At 33.9% G+C, this 18,190-nt stretch overlaps 1 protein-coding gene across 3 annotated transcripts in view; it reads right to left on the bottom strand.

Moving 5' to 3' along the window:
- Positions 1-18,190, bottom strand: part of LOC122142217 (mucin-2) — a 98,769-nt gene that overhangs the window by 77,482 nt on the left and 3,097 nt on the right. For 2 of the 3 annotated variants that reach the window (XM_042752089.1, XM_042752074.1), the window contains exon 3: positions 17,260-17,693. The gene's annotated coding sequence lies outside the window, so the exon portion shown is untranslated. Of the gene's footprint in view, positions 1-1,193; positions 1,516-17,259; positions 17,694-18,190 lie in introns of all 3 variants that reach the window. The other variant, XM_042752083.1, reaches the window with a different exon arrangement.

The raw sequence follows: 18,190 nt of genomic DNA, 5'->3' as shown, positions 1-18,190 counted from the left end.
ACAACAACTAAAACTTCTCACAAATTACCTTCTGTTTTGGAATCCTCCAAGAAAACCAATCGTGTCTGGATAGAAATTATGTTGGTATAATATTTAGTTCTTTTCACAATGCTTTTCCTCATTTATTCTGACCTTCACTGAATTCTGTACTCACTCTGAGCTAAATTTAGACCTTTTTAGTTCGGGGTTAGTCAGTTGTTTTTATTGTTTTAAAGAAACAAATACTTTTATTCAGCAAGGATGCATTAAATTCATCAAAAGTGACAGTAAAGACATTTATAATGATACAAAATATGTATTTCAAGTACTGTAAATGCTGTTGAATGCACTTTCTTTTCATCAAATCCTGCAAAAGCATCATGGTTTCCACAAAAATATAAGGCAGCACAACTGTTTTCAACTTTGATAATAATAATAATAATAATAATAATGATAATAATAATAATAATAAAGTTTCCAAGCAGTAAATTAGCATATTAGAATGATTTCTGAAGGATCATGTGAGACTGAACACTGGAGTAATGGCTATTAAAAATTCAGCTTGCAATCACAAGAATAAATTACATTTTAAAATATATTCAAATACAAAACAGATATTTGAAATTGTAATATTATTTCACAATATTACTGTATTTAGTGCATTTTTCCAACAAATAAATGCATTCTTGATGAGCATAAGAGACTCAAAAACATTGAAAAGACTTACTAACCTTAAACTTTTGAATGGCGGTGTAATGACTCATGACCTATTATTTCTATATGACATCCCATAACATCTAAATCCTGGCAGTATACGCTCTCATCCTAATTCTAACTACAAAGATCCCAACGTCCTCCCAATCAGTACATGAAATGACATCCTGTGTTAATAACTGTAATCCAAATGTCATTTAGAAACCAATCCCGTCCGAATTGCTGTTCTGTCACAAACCGTCAGATCTACACGGGGACATTTCGAATGGAATTTCGAAAGTGATGTCAGCCCTAAGTAAGTGAGAGTTGAGACAGCATATGTCACTGTCTCTTGGACAGCTTTATTAAGAAAGAAGCGAGACAGTGGAGCGATCTTGACACGGCTGTCTCAGAGTAGGTCGCCGAATCTAGCCATGTCTGGAGAAATAGTAAGCTACACTGCACATTTATTTCGGGAAAGGATGCCTGGGGGGTCTGTCTTTTTATTTTTATTTATTTACCTGCTTTTTTCCACAGGAAACATCTTTTTCATGGTAACACCCCCGTTGGTCATGGCGAAGCCTTGATTATTAGGATTACTGATGATTACTGTGATGCTCGACAGGGGTTTGGGAGGAGGAGAGCTGCAGCCTTTGGCGCTTGTGTTCCTCTACCACAACCACCTCCTCATCCTCATCTTCATCCCGTGGCGCATCACGGCATTGATGTGATTGGCCGTGACACGCCGAGGCCTCTGGATGTGATGTGAATCAACAGAGCACCCGTGACGGAGCAGGAAACGCTGCCGTTCAGAGCGGCAACAACAAAGCACGGCGTTTTTCTCTGAGGAGTGCATCCACAAATAAAACAATCAGTATGAAAATTAAACAAATATATCACAATAATAGATTACATAATGTCTAAATCGCTCATTTTTCTAAACTAACGCTGTCCAACAGCGATGCCGGTGGATGAAGGTTAAGAAGAAGCTTTTTCAGTGACCTCTTGAAGACTGTGAATGTGGAGCAGTAATAGAAAAATGCAGGCAGCTGTATTAGTATGACTGTCAATCGGACAAATCTCAGCTACAAAGTTCACAACTAGTCGGCAAACTGATGCAAATGAATGGACTAATTACAAAGTTAACAACTCGCCCTCTTAAAAATGCAATTAACCTAAAAACTTCATTCATTTTTTAGATGCCTTATTAAAAAAAGTGACTATTAACAGGCTGGAAGCACATTTTCATCACAAAATAAAAAATAAAATAAAAAAGGTAATTGTCACAATTCTGACTTGTTTTCTGCAATTCTGACAAAAAGTGAGATATAAACTCAGAATTGAATGCTAAAAAGTCTCAATTACCTTTTTTATTTTTTATTCCATTCCAGAAAAAAAAAAATGATTATGATATTTACATTTTGAAAAAAAAAAAAAAAAAAGTCAGAATTCTGAATTTATATCTGGCAATTCAGACTTTTTTTTTTTTGAGAAAAAGTTTAAATTGTGAGAAGTCGGAGTTAGCTTTTTCATTTCATGGAGGAAACAGGCTTTCAAATATGCTCTCAATCAATTAAAAATAACTAATTACATTACATTGTTCTGTAATTTATCATGATTATTCATACCTAACATTAATGATCTAATCTAATATTATATAATGTTAATTATAATATAATACGAATGATAACATCTGTAATAATAAATATATTTTCATATTAAATATCCAAATTAATGTACTGCAATAAAAACATACAGTATTTTGTATTTGTTTAATGGCAAATTTTTACTAAGCACAATAAATTAAGGCTAGAATGGATTCTGATGCCTCTATTAAATGGATTTTTTTTGTTCTATATTATTCTATTTATTTTAATCTGACAATAAAATGCTTAATTATAGGCATTCAACATTACAGTTTAACCCTCTGGAGTCTAAGGGTATTTTTGGGGCCTGGAGAAGTTTTGTAATGCCCTGACATATGTGCTTTTTTCAGTTTCTTATAAATATCTAAATGGCTAAAGTCTAATCTCACTGTAATCAGCACAAACTAGGCTATAATAATATGTGAGCAGCATGTATGTACATGATTGTGCTTTTGAGAAAAAAAAATGTTATGCGTGGTTAGTGAAAAACTAAAAATGTTAAATCACTTGAATAAGGCAATAAAAACACATATAGAAAATTGGTTCCCAGGAATTTTGAGAACTGGAGCTTGTAGAAAGCCACAATTTGTAATACTCAATAGGCCTAAACAGCAAGTTATCATATGTTTTTATTCATTCATTAAGTACAAAACATTATATATATATATAACAAGTGAATTTAAAACAATATTCACAAAAACTCTGTCACATTTAGCTGTATGTGTGTAATAATATTCACATCATATTAGATAACATTATAATGACGTAAGTGTTAGATAAATGGGGTTCTATATGCGTTTAACCTGAACACAATTTAAAAACTGATTGCAAACAGAACATGAATTTATGTCTGACAAAAAAAAAAAATCATGCAAAGAAGGGGCTGTAGTCCACCACACACTACTGGAACAAAGCAGTGTTATTCTTTTAAACGAACAATGTTGTCAACTCATTGAACCCACCTACACTGCGTGGGCACGCTGCAAACTCTCTAAAGCACCTTGTCTCTAAAGTACTAATGAAAAAATAACTTTATCATCAGATTTTATGATATATGATGCACTTGTGCATCTTTTTCCTTTATTAGCGTCATAAGCACTGATGCTCGGGCTCCCTTATGTACTTATTCTGCTGATAATTTCACATTATTAGGTGAGGGAGATCATGAGCCACCGGCTGCTGGTGTTTGGAGCCGAGCATCAGATCATAACCTCACAGAAAGAGCTGCTGTCTCAGCCTCATGCATCTGCATCCTGGAGGTCTTGTAAAGATATGAGTCTTTGTTTTTGTAGCATTCAACTGTTCTGTTCTATCCGGTCTCTTGTGGAGAAAGACACCGTGCCACTGCATTCGAATTCCTTTTCAATTCAGTTTCAATTTCATGTGTTTTGGTGGCATATTAACACTGTGCATTCGAAGCTGTGAACAATGATAAAAGGTGAAAAGAATCAAAATAAAACAGAAGACAAAAGTAATAGCGCACTCCTGCACTGCACATGATAAGTCGAATGATTTGAAGTATCATTCACAAATAGTCAATTTAAGCGCTTTAAAGGATAAGTGTAAAGGTTTTGAAATCATGATTTTAGCTGCAGCTAACCCAAAATATGAGCATTAGTATGCAGTACTAATAAGCAAAATATTGAAAAATTACAATAATACAAACAGAGGGAACAAGTAATATTAAAAATGTCTTCATTAAATTTCCACATCACAAGCGTAGCGCTAACAAAAAACTGTTATATAAAATAAATGAATGTAAAATTCAATTAAATAATAAAAGATAAAAATAAAATACAATTATTATTACTTAATTAAATATTAGCAAATGAAATGGTGCTTGCAAATTGCATATTTTGTCAGAATAAGTAATATTAAAAATGTCTGCATCAGAAGCATAGAGCAAAAAAAAAAAACCTTATTATAAAAAAAAAAAAAAAAAAACAAAAACCAAATAAAAAAAAATAAAAGTTGAATAAAATAGAATAAAATTATTATTAATAATAATAATAACAACAATTAAATATTTGCAAATTAAATACTGATTCAAATTCAGTTGAATAAATCATAAAATAGAATTTTAAAATATTATTATTAATAACAATTAAACATTTGCAAATTAAATATTGCTGGTTTAATTCATTAATACTGATAAAACAAATTAACAGATGATAACAATGAAGCATTTTAGCAATCAATTAATACCAAAAAAGGAATAAAAATTAATTAAACAGCAGCAGTTATGAAGGATAAAATAAAGATAAAAATAAGAACTGAAGGTTAGTTTGGTGATAGAAAAACAGGCAAACCAATTCACTCTCTGTCTCCTATTCTGTCCTTATCTCCATAATTTATGTTGCTTTGAACAAGTAATATTAAAAATGCCATCAATAACTTTCCGCACCACAAGTGTACAGCAAAAAAAAAGAAAAAAAAACCTTACATAAAATTAAGGAATAACATAAAATTCAAGTAAATAATAAAATAAAATGAAAATGTTGTTATTATTATTATTATTATTATTATTTATAATTAAATATTTGCAAATTAGATGCTGCTTGCAAATTACAAAATACAGCTACTTTGGAATGATAAAAAAATTCAATACCAATAAAACAAAATAAAAGTGCTTACTTAGTAGCAACTGATGAATTTACCAGAAAGGAATACATTAACTAGGCAATTGCATTTCTGAAGGCTAAAATAAAAATAAGAACTGAAGGTCATTTTAGCGACAGAAAAACAAGGGCACATCAGATCACCCACTGTCTCCTTTTCTGTCTTTTATCTGCATAATTGATGTTGCTTTCCATCACAGTTTTCATCCTTTTGTATAATCTCACTCTCTTCCCTCCAGCACTCCCTATGCTTTCCTTTCTACTCACATATTCCTCCCATCTCACTCTCGCTCTCTCTCTCAGTCAGTGTGGACAGAGATTTACAGTGACAGTTTAATGAATCCAGCATTTCTTAATGCTCAGTGTGTCCTAGTGGCAGGAACACTGACCCCCTCAACCCGCCGAGAGTCTTCCACATGCATATCACGCTTCATACACAGTTGGGCTAACTAGCATCTAAATGAATCATAACTCAGACATATCACTGTTATTAAAGACTTCACAAGCGTCCCCTGAGCTCCGTGAGCCAGTAATGCTTAATAATTGTGTAGCCTCTCAAGCCGTAGCTAAATTTCCTTCCTAAGAAAAACAGCTCCCAAAAAAATATAGTTTTTCCTCACACAGACACAGACTAAATAATGCAAATTACAGAGCTGCACTGATTATATATATATATATATATATATATATATATATATATATATTTGGTATAGTGTGTGTGTGTGTGTGTGTATGTGTAAAATATTCAAAATATTCATATTTCAATATTCATTTTACATTTATTCATTCATTTTACACTTATTATACTTTTACATATTTTTATATATTTCTACAAAACAGGAGAATGATATATAAAAATAACATTATATATATATATATATATATATATATATATATATATACACACACACACGCACACACACACAATAAATTCATAATATTGATGCATTACTAGCATGTAAAACATGCAACAATTTACATATTCATAGCTTTAGTAATAACTCTTTACAAAATCTTATAATAAATTAGTCAAAAAATGAACACACACTATTACATTTTAGAAGCTGTCAGAATCAATATGTACAGAATGTATGTGTGCTAGAATCACATTAAATGTACAAATATGAATACTAATGAGATCATGTTGATAGATTAGAAAATTTGATCTTTCATAACAAATGTGAAAACACAGCTTCACATTATGTGACACTTGAGTTGATAGATTATAAATATGACTAAGCCACGTCTAAAGATACTGCAAATGACTTACAAGGCTCTATTTATACATTTTGCATTTATGCATTATGGCACAGATATACAACGGTATAAACAGTACAGCAGAATCTCCAGCTCTAATCGATACTACATCTATGTGGGAAAAGAGCCAAAAAGCCAAGAAGTCCTCATTGAGGTTGGCATTGATGCATCCACACCAGTGTTCACAAAGACAGGAGGGCATTTCACTTTCAATAGATGCTATTCACCAAACACATCTAATATTCAGTGTTAAAATGCTCAGTTAATACTGCATTACAGTCACTCATTCATGGAGAAAGCTTTGAATTGCATCTGTGAAGGGAGGGCGCATGCAGCAGATAGAATTGTTATGTAAAAGTGTGTCAGATTGGATTGGTGAAGCATGGCTAACTTTATTGGACAAGACTGTGCAAGCAGAGAGACGGGGAGAAAGGTAGACACGGCGAGATATATTTAGAGAGACGCTGAAGTGAAGCAAGACAGGAGAGAACGAGAAAGACAGTGGGGGGGGAAAGGACTAGAAACACCCTACGCTGCGGTAAAGACGCCATACTTAAGAGTTTAGTGAAGTGGCAAATCATGTGCATTAGTAAGACTCCGCTTTTGTTGTTATTGCTTGTTTATTTCTGAACTACATCAGGGACCAAAACAGACTGTTTCTGCACTCTTAAAAATAAAAGAGTTCAAAAACTTAGATGAGTTAGAACAGGGTTGGAACTAAACTCTTCACAAATGATAAAAGAGAAACTTTTTAAAGAACAATGTTATACACTTACTCGTATCCCGTTTTAGCACAGACTTTGGGTTTGGATTTCCTGTTTGTTTGACCAGTACCATACATAAATGGAAAATATGTACATATTCAATTTCCATGTATTAAATATATTGTTATATGAAGCAAAACACATGTGACCCTGGACCACAAAACCAGTCATAAGTGTCAATCTAAGCTGAATAAATAAGCTTTCCATTGATGTATGGTTTGTTAGGATAGGACAATATTTGGCCGAGAAAATCTGGAATCTGAGGGTGCAAAAAAAAAAAAAAAAAAAAAAAAAAAAAAAAAAAATCTAAATATTGAGAAAATCTCCTTTAAATGCATTGCATATTACTAATCAAAAATTAAGTTTTGATATATTTATGGTGGGAAACGTACAAAATATCTTCATGGAACATGATCTTTACTTAAAGTCCTAATGATTTTTGGCATAAAAGACAAATCGAAGAAATTTAGATTTTAGAATTTTGACATACAATGTATTTTTGGCTATTGCTACAAATATACCCCAGCGACTTAAAGGGTTAGTTCACCCAAAAATGAAAATTACCCCATAAAGTGGTGGCCTAATGGATAGAGAGTTTGACTCCTATCCCTAAGGTTGTGGGTTTGAGTCTCGGGCCGGCAATACCACGACTGAGGTGCTCTTGAGCAAGGCACCGAACCCCCAACTGCTCCCCGGGCGCCGCAGTATAAATGATGCCCACTGCTCCGGGTGTGTGTTCACAGTGTGTGTGTGTGTTCACTGCTGTGTGTGTGCACTTTGGATGGGTTAATGCAGAGCACGAATTCTGAGTATGGGTCACCATACTTGGCTTTATGTCACGTCACTTTCACTTTTTTTTTTCTTTTCACTTTTAAATTACTCACCCTCAATTCATCCTAGGTGTATATGACTTTCTTCTTTCAGACGAATCCAGTCAGAGTTATATTAAAAATTGTTTTTGATCTTTCATGCTGTTTCATGGCACTCAGCAGGTGTTGCAGTGCATCAGTGCAAAAGAAGTGAAATGAAAAGTGCCCATCCATAAAATTGTGTATTTAAAAAATGACAAAACATATAAACATTCAGATTTTTTGTATATATGCTGTTTAATAAAGTTGCATACATACATTTTGACATGGTTACTACATACAATACCACATAAAACTCATCATATGGATATTATTATATATTGTTTGAAAACAGACCTTATTTGGGGGGGGGTATTTATTTGATAAAAATACAGTAAAAAAAAACTGTAATATTGTGAAATATTATTAGAATTTCAAATGTGAATTATACATTGTAAAATGTAATTTATTCCTGTGATCAAAGCTGAATTTTCAGCATCATTACTTCAGTCTTCAGTGTCACATGATCTGCAGAAATCAGTTGTGCTGCTTAATATTTGTGTGGAAATGTTTTCAGGATTTTTTTTTTTTTAATGAATAGAAAGTTGTTTTTATTTATTTATTAGAAACATTATAAATGACTTTACTGCCACTTTTGGTCAATTCACTGCATCCTTGCTAGAATTCATTATTACAAAAAAAATAAATAAATAAATACAAATAAAAAATAACAGTATACATAAAGCAAAATAAAAAGAGCACTATTTCTTTAATTCATACAATCTCAACTATGCACTAGAGATCAGATCACCAAAAAAAAAGATATTTATCCCAGGGCCATATCCAGCTTAAACCACTATAAAGACAATGATAAACCGTTTTCTTGCAATGATTTTGCAGTCACAAGGTTAAGTCACCTTACATCCACAAACCTTCAGCTAATGAGACATGATTCAGCAATCTCTCTGATTAATTGAAGAAGCAATCAGTGTTACATTTATAACCCAGTGCTCAAGGCAAACATCTTGGCCATTGTATTTCCTTTCATTGATTGCCCAAGAAAGCAATATCACAGTCAAAACTGCTGATTCACATGGCAGACACTAGGCCTGAAACAAATCTTGAATTCAGATTTGTTTTGAGAAGAACAAAAGCTCTCCTGAGAGCTGCCAAAGATGATGTACAACGTGCTAAAACTTCTACAGCCTCTGAGATGGTTCTTATGACAATGAGATCTTATTATCTATATGCTAAATAATTCTGCAGAGAAACCACCTCTGCCAACTTTAACTCTACAGCACAAAGAAACTCTTAGCAACACCTACTCACACTCATGTGTGAGAGAGTCCATTTGCATAACAAAGGCAATGGAAATGGGGAACGCTAGAAAATGGAGAAATAAGAAACAAACGCCCCTCGTAGTGAATAGGGAGGTTGCGCTTAGTGCTGAAAGGATGCTGGAAGCACTAATCAAACTTTTTTATGTTTGTTTACCTGATTATTTCAGCTTTCTGTGGCACTAAAAGACGTCAACATGAATCGAATGTGTCCATCATGAATGAGAAAAAAAGAGGATTTGGTCACCTAATGTCACATTTCAAAGCACCTCATTACTAAAGTATTTTTGGAAGCTTCTCTTTTTATTTCATTAAGATCGCTAGTATTGCCAGCGTGAGCAGCAGATGTCATCAGTGCAACCCAGCGGAGGAGATGACGGAGGGAAATGTCTTAAAGAAATGCTATGGGTTCAGTGCGACCTGAGGTTTATAATGTTACAAAATAACATTTCAAATAAATGCTGTTCTATTGAACTTTAGCTCTATTCATTAAAAATGCATCACATTTTCCACAAATTTAAATGATAATAAGAAATGTTTCTTGAGCAGCAAATCAGCATATTAGAATGATTTCTGAAGGATCATGTGACACTGAAGACTGGAGTAATGATGCTGAAAATTCAGCTTTGCATCACAGGAATCAATTATATTTTTAAATATATTATAATAGAAAACGGTTATTTTAAACTGTAATAATATTTCACTTTTTTGTATTTTTGATTTTAAATTAATGCAGCATAAGAGATGCCTTTCATAAACATTTAAAAAATCTTACCAACCCAAAACTTTTGAATAATTCACTACATAAGTTACTCTGTACAAAAACGTATAATCTATGCTGTAAAAGTGTCCAATTCATGACTAAGTGGATGAACTTCTAGTTATGAATATCCAATATTATAAGTGTTGTGTGTTTCATGTAAACAGTATTTTCTAGTGACGCAATCAACACAAAGTGGCCACCGTAATCCATCCTTCTTACAAAATATAATGGATTTCAAAGGGAAGCAAAAAAATAACTGTATCAGGATAAACTGTATTGTGAAATACAGGTTTTTAAGACATTAAGATGGACATATTTCCTTCCATTAAATAGAAACAGTGCACAGAATTTTCAGTGGCAAACTTGAAACGTTTACCTGAATACACTACATCACTTTTGAACAGATTTTAAAATCATCATACACTTGCCCACTGAAATACTGGGCATCATACACTACCAAACTATCAAGTCATTCAGAACACCACAAACTCACACAAAAACACGCGTCTTGTTGCTAGGAGACATGTGACAAATAAAAACAATATGTGTTCTAAAACCAGCTCAAAATATCAAATTGCAATCAAAGTCTGAAGCTAAAAAATCACAGTCAGTGACCATCACACACTACACGATTTTCCATGAAATTTGTCAAAATTCTGCAGACTGGCTCTGACTTTCAGCAATTAGCATCAACTTGTCCAGACTGTAAATCGGGACAAAAATCTGGGCACAAACAGCCTTTAGTCTCCCTGAAATCTTAAATCTCTGGTTAAAACCACTTCTTTTTTATCAGAATGGAGCCACGAGGAAGAGCATTGTTTCTGAGGTGGAGGAAGTTACTATAATCTGTTAAAAGATTATAAAGACAAAAAATTTTTACTTTGAAAGAACCAGCACAATGAATCATGCACAATAGGACCAGGGACGTGTACGGAACGTGTAAGAAGGTAAATAGGGTCCATTTCGATTTCAAGTAGGCTTTAAGCTCTGGAATACCTGGAATATTTCCATTCATAAACACCCCCCTCAGTTTCCCATCTGCAGAAGTAATCAGTGTCAGCCATGGTCATGATTATGTGCACAGTGGTACCGTGCATGTATTTTGTGTGTTTATGTGCTGCGAGAATGATAGAGGGAGAAGGAGGAAGCGTGAACCAGCTGAACCAACACTCATTTATACATCAGAAAACACCTACACAGCGCAGAAAGAACTTTTTCAGAAGAGAAAACAACTTATTAAAGACCTGACCGGCGGGTGTAAAACTGAAAGTGTGCGTCCAAGTGAGACTTGGATAGTTTACGGTAGCAGTGTCACTTTGTGATAATGCTTATTGAAATTGAGCTTGAGTTGAAAAAAACAACAACATGAAAAGTCACACGTTAAACACCGAACAGACAAAACATAATAAAACAAAATAGAAGGAGTATTTATAATCGTATATTCTGTAAAGACTCATCACACAAAGAATGATAACTATAAATATAAATATAAATATAGCAATAATTATATTGGTATCCACAGCGAGGAACAATATCGTTCTGTTTCTTATAAGCACACGCTGCTGTTTTGTCATCCGCCAAATTAAATGCTCAATCTCTTTAAAGTCGAATGGATTCTGATTGGCTATCAATGTTTTTAATCGTTCAAAATCATTCTGAAAGTGATTCCAATGATATTGTTTTTCTGTGCTATAATTGTTATAATTGTGGTGTGAACCGCAACGGTTTTCAGAATGATTTCGCCTTTGAATGGGTCTTTAATACTGAACTACATAAATACACAAAATATGTGAAAATTTTGCACTTTTTTTATTTGTTTAGTTATTTTAGTATACTATATAATTGTATTACAATTTTTTTTTTAATAAGAGTTCTTATATTTTCTGTTTCATTAAAATTTTTGTACAGGTTTTAGTAATTTTGTTGTGTTTTTCTAATTTTTATTAGTTTTTGTTGTTGTAGTTTTTATTTATTTTTATTTCAGTTTTAGTTATTTTAGTGCATCAAATTAAACTAAATAAAAACTAGCTTAAATAAAATAAGTTAAAGTTTTTTAGATTTTATTTTATTTCAGTTAGCATTTATTTCTTTTCAATTAATGAAATTGTTTATGGCTTTAATTTTAGTTATAATAATTAATTATAATAACCCTGGTGTGCATAGACCAACAACTGTGCACAAGAACATGTCCTATTTTTTGCTATTGAACAGCCCTTTATTTGTTCACAGACACCAATGTTATTTTATAATTTTTAATATAATTTTTTTATTAAAAATGTGAATTAAATGTATTTTTTTTTTATTTTAATTTTAAAGTTTTAATAATTTTGTTGCACTTTTCATCTTCATTTTTTTAAATATCTATATATTTTTAAGTGTCTACATATTTTCATGTCTATATATTATATATTGTATAATTACATGGTTCATGAGGACACTCCCCGTGTCCCCACAAAACAAAAGGCTTAAAAACATTCAAAACGGTGTTTTATGAAATCCAAAAATTCCCAGTACTTTTCTGTAAGGACTAGGTTTAGATGTAGGGTAGGTGTAGGGCGATAGAAAATACAGTTTGTACAGTATAAAAACCAAAATTTTATTTTGCCATCACGTTGCAGGTGTATAGTTCCTTTAAATGCAAACCAGGACAAAATTCAAACTTGCAAACAACCAATGAAAATATTGAATAATATATCATCCACCAATCACAAAATTCATCAAACAAATAGCCACATATTTTTTTTTTTTCAGAATAAATATACAGGTATAGTCAACAAACTGACATATAATGAAGATAACTAAGGATCAGTTGTCAGAAAGCAGAGTTTGTGCACCACAACATGATTGATAAAATAATAAATCCCCATGAATTGGCATTACTGTAGCCAAATTCCCTAAATGACAATTTAAAGCAATAACGGTTATAAGGAAATAAATGAGCTATTTCTTCAGCAGTCTTCTCACCCTGTGCAGCTCTTCTGTTGTGTATTAATGTGCTATGTCATTGCATGTAATAAAAGTTACATAATCCATAAACACTGCCTGGTTGAATCAGGATTTGGCCCATTTTTCATGAAGTTAACCTACTGATGCATGATATTGTCTCGCTGGCTGTTTGTTGCAGGGACCTCAAGGTTTACAGGGTATTCGGAGGAAGTTGTAAATTCTATACTAGTGCTGTTGTCAAATGGAGATGGAGAACTCACTAACTAACTTAACTAGCTTAACCAGCGAGGTTATCCAGCTTTACCAGCGAGGTTATCCAGCTTTACCAGCGAGGTTAACTAGCTTAACCAGCGAGGTTATCCAGCTTTACCAGCGAGGTTATCCAGCTTTACCAGCTCATTTTACACATTCCTTGCAAAACCTGTAAGAATTTGGCTTAAAAAAAAAAAAAAAGATAAAATCTTAAATTAGATAATTGGTTTTCTATTTTTTAGTGCTCCACTGTGGAAGTAGAACTAAATTATAGACATTTACAAAAAAATTTTAAATGTTTAAATAATTTAAAAAACACCCTTTGTTCTTAATATTGCTTCTCTGAGCATCAGCAATTGCTTGCAGTCCTTTGTGCTAGTTGTGAATGAGTCCCTCAGATGTCTGGAGAGGCAAAGCTAAATCTCAACACAACTGAGCCACAATGGCTGAGAATTCATATGTGAAGAGCATGCTGGGAAACCAACAAAATGACAGGATTTTTGTCAAGAACAGTGGGCAGCTTCGCCGCTCAGGAGTAACAGGGGCTCCTGCACAATCATCACAAGAGGACAAACAGTTATTGATGCTTGAGGAGGAAACTCAATATTAACAAACAATGGTGTGTGAGGATTATTTTTGTAAATACAGTTATCGTGTCTTGCGAAATATGTTATGCCAAATAGGTTTATTAGAGAAGTACAAAAAAAAAGAAAAAAAAGCAGTTTAAAAATAAGAGACTCTTGTAGTTTACTAAAATAAAACTGACCAGCATCTGGTCTCAAAGCCTGACTAGTTGAAAAGTGCTCATCAAATACCATCAAATGCCTTCTAAAACACACACACCTGTTAGGCAAATGTGACTGAGTGCTTCACTTAATAGCAATGGATTACATTTCAGTTGTGTTTTGTGGACAAACATAAAAAACAGCCAATCTCCTTGACATGCATGTGCCAACAGAACAGATCTGTCACTCAGCAGGACTGCAGCAGCATTAAAGAATGAGAATGAAAACATCACGCATGAATAATTAACAATGCACTGGTTGGCTAAATGATTAGGCCTATGTCACAACAACAGTGCTATCAATTAGAAACGAAGCGATGAGAAGCACTGGTTAACAAACTCCAGATGGACATTTAAAATGCACATTTCACTGTGACTAAGCCTGGAACAAATAAACGCTGCGGCTGCCTCATCGACAAATTGTCACATTTAACTGAATGAAGGTGGTCAAATCCTTTTAACTGATCCTTTCACTTCAAACTTGTATTCAGTTGCTGCCCTAAATTCCTAAGTTTAATCAAATTGGAAACTGGTTTTAAATTATTTTTGATGAGTTAATGGAAAAACTTATGTGATCAATAAGTCAAGGTTACATAAGTTTTTTTTTTTTTTTTTTTTTTTTTTTTTACAATATTATTAGAATTATTTTAATAAATAATGTGAAAAATAAAAAATATGAAATAAAATGTTTAATGTATGAAAATAACTTACAATTTTAAATAACTTTAAAAGCTTCAGCTAAAATATAAAATATTTTAAGATTTATATTTTTTATATAAAAAAAATGTTGAATGAGCATCAAAAAAATATTCAGTGTTTTTGTTTTGCAGTAAAAAATATTTAAGTGTCTTTTAAAAAATGTTTTTTTTTTTAAAGATATTAAGGCTTGTAATCACAATATAAATCTATTTTAGATTTATATTTTGCTTGCAACAAAAAATACTTTTGAATAAGCATCATCAAATTTTTTGTATTCAGTGTTCTTGTTTTGCAGTAAAAACACATTTAAATGTCCTTAAAATTAAATGCTTTTACTTAAAAAGCAAAATTGCATTAGATATTAAGGCTTGTAGTTACACAATCTCCAAGCAGGGGTTAACTGGCCACGCTAACCAGTCAAACCCTGACCATTTGGTTCAATGACTTCTTGTTTACGTACCCTTAATGCTTTGATTGGTGGGATTAGATGAACATACTCTTCCCAAATGCTTCATTTGGCAGGTCCTAAAGTGCGCTGGTTCTGCCCACTGGGCCGATAATGACCTGCGTCCAGCACGCGCTGAGCCCAGCTGGCTAATTGCTGGGAATCTCGTTTAAAAATGACCATAATCAACTCTAAACTATCAACTCCAGATCCCATTCATACGAGAACCCTAGAGTTCAAATCCACTGTTTTGGCTGAGTCTACAAGCGTGGAAGCGATGAAACACAGCGAAAGAGAGAGAAAGAGATAATTGGGGTGGAAGGTTTGAGGAGGATAAGGAAGCTTAAGTGTCTGGTTGGAAGCCAAAAGTGCATCTGGAGCCCTGATGTGATGTGATCTCCGGGAGAAAGCAACTTCACGGCGAAATGCGAATGAATGTGGAGTGGGAGTGACACAGTGGACAGAAGGTGAATGAGTGACACAAACAGCGTCTGACAGTACATGCATTACACCGGCTTCATGGTTAATGGAGAACCTAGTTTGTGAATCTCAATGCTGTTTACAGATTCTCCACAGCAGGTTTTTGGAAGCACACAAGCACAACACGAAGACTGAGTATACGCATGAACGGGCCAAAATCATAGTCAGCATGAAATCAGCATTAACCCCATTCACTTTCTTAATGCCTTAAACCTTCCAGGTCTTGTTGTGCACGATTCATGTTGTGCATGTGATCACGAATAAATTAATGTTTGTCTTTGTAATGTTTTATCAAAATATAAGAGCATTCCTTCTTTCTGAATTGACTTTCCTTTTCGGACGACACATCATAAATATTCGACACTTGCCCTCTAATCAGCTCACTCTATTTGGTTATACCACACCCAATTTCCAGTCAATTCCCAATGGATAAAATCAAGTCGGGCAATTTTTTAAAACTGCAATATTAAAATTATACTTTTATTTTGTAAATATATGAATCGTAACTTAATAATGACAGACTGACACAACTGATGTGATTTAAAAAGCTAAGCATAATGCATTATTAATATTGCAAACATCAACTTATCTAAGCCTCAACCTATCTGAACATATTGTAAAATGAAATGTTTACCTGCGATTTATCATTACTCCAGTCTTCAGTGTCACATGATCCTTCAGAAATCACTCTTAATAAGCTGAATTGCTGCTCAAGAAACATTTCTGATTATTATCAGTGTTGAAAACAGCTGTGCTGCTTCATATTTTTGGGGAAACCCTAATTCAGGTTTCTTTGATGAATAGAAGGTTCAAAAGAACAGCATTTATTTGAAATAGAACCTTTTTGTAACAATTTAAGTATTTACTGTCACGTTTGATCCAGTTAATGCATCCTTGATAAAAGTATTCATTTATTTAAAAAAATAATAATAATAAAAATCTTACTGACTTTTGAAAGGTACATAAGGTACATAAAGCAAAATACAGTTTCAAGGCAAGTAAACAATATTCATGGCCAGGTAATTGCCTCAATTTGCCTGCCACTGACTTAAAGAAGACCACTTGGCACATCTGACAGGTCTGGTGCTAGACTTTTAATGTTAAAGTCAACACATATGTTTACCTAAACCAACTACCACAATCGCCCAGCTCCCCAAAACACAAGGTTGTGAATCTGACATGACCTCTGCAGTTCTCAGGATTGCACTTTCATTCTGTTATTCACGACACACACACACACACTGACTCACGCTGTCTTTTGAATTCAGGGTGAAGTGCTTTTGTACCTGGCAAATTTAGTAGCTATAACTGAACACCAGGTTTTCTCAAAGCAGCCCGACTTTCATGTCGTTTCTTGTCTGACCCGATAAAACGATCTCAAAAACTGTGTGTGCTTTCACAGTTTGTGTCAGCATGAATGCAATGAAGCACTGATATGTTTGACTGTGTGTGTGTGTGTGTGTGTGTGTGTGTGTGTGTGTGTGTGTGTGTGTGTGTGTGTGTGTGTGTGTGTGTGTGTGTGTGTGTGTGAAAACTGACTGTGCTGTTTTGTCTTCCCATCCGTGCGATCTCATCATTTTAATAGAGCACAGCTGCTTAGATCCAGCCGGATCATCTCTTAACGCTTGCGTTTTGACTTTTGCACACGTGGACAATCAAAACATAAAGCACAGCGCCTTTGGGAACTATAAGATCTGACCAGTCCATGCAAGGAAACTGTCCTTTACACACGAGCGAAAGTTACTCACCAGAAACTTGCCGTTCGATCCGAGCACAAGTGCACAAGTGCACGAGGCGTTCAGAACTGTCCTTTTTCAGAAGCGCTTGAAACTCAAAAGAGATCTTGCTGTCGTCTTCAGGAAGCTTCGGAGATGCTCAGGTTTCTCAGTCCCATCCTGCTGATTCAGTAGCATCTTCTTTCCTCCGTCTCACTGTCCTCTTTTCGATGCGTGAGTCTCTTCTCGATGTGTCGGTCGTGATCAGTGCTGCACGGAGCGTCGTGTGCCTCTTTCCGGTGTGTGTGCGGTTCCCATCTGTCCCTCTCTCGACCTCCGCTCGAGAACGTCAACTCTGGTGTCCGAGCTCAGAGCCAGCGCGCGCGCGCGCGTGTGTGTGTGTGTGGGAGAGGGAAGCAGCCAATGGGAAAGGGCGGGAGTGATGGGAGTAAAGCACACACGCAGACCTAACGACAGTGAATAAACAGAAGGGTTAGACTCTTCTGTATTCATCCCTCTCTCTCCTCTTCTCCATCCACTGTTTCAACTTAAAGGAATAGCTCATTATTTACACACCCTCATGTTGTTCCAAACCTGAATGCTGAATAAATTATATATATATATATATATATATATATATATATATATATATATATTATATATATATATATTATACACACACACACACACACACACACCACTCTTTTTCATGCAACAACAGATCATCTGTAAAACTTTATAAGAGACAAAAAGCACTGAAGAAGTGACTTGTACGCTATTTCTAGGTCTTCTGGAGCTGTACACAGTGTCATTTTAGTATTATTTATAAACTATTAGTGATTAATATTTTTAATTAACTTTTATTTTCAGTTTTAGCAATTTTGTTGTCATTAGACTTTTGTTAATTTGAATAGCTTTTATTTATTTTTATTTCAGTTTTAGTTGTGGTAATTTCAGTACTTCA

This window comes from Cyprinus carpio, chromosome A5 (assembly GCF_018340385.1).
Source record: "Cyprinus carpio isolate SPL01 chromosome A5, ASM1834038v1, whole genome shotgun sequence".
NCBI lineage: Eukaryota > Metazoa > Chordata > Actinopteri > Cypriniformes > Cyprinidae > Cyprinus > Cyprinus carpio.
This window is presented reverse-complemented; position numbering and strand designations above follow the sequence as displayed.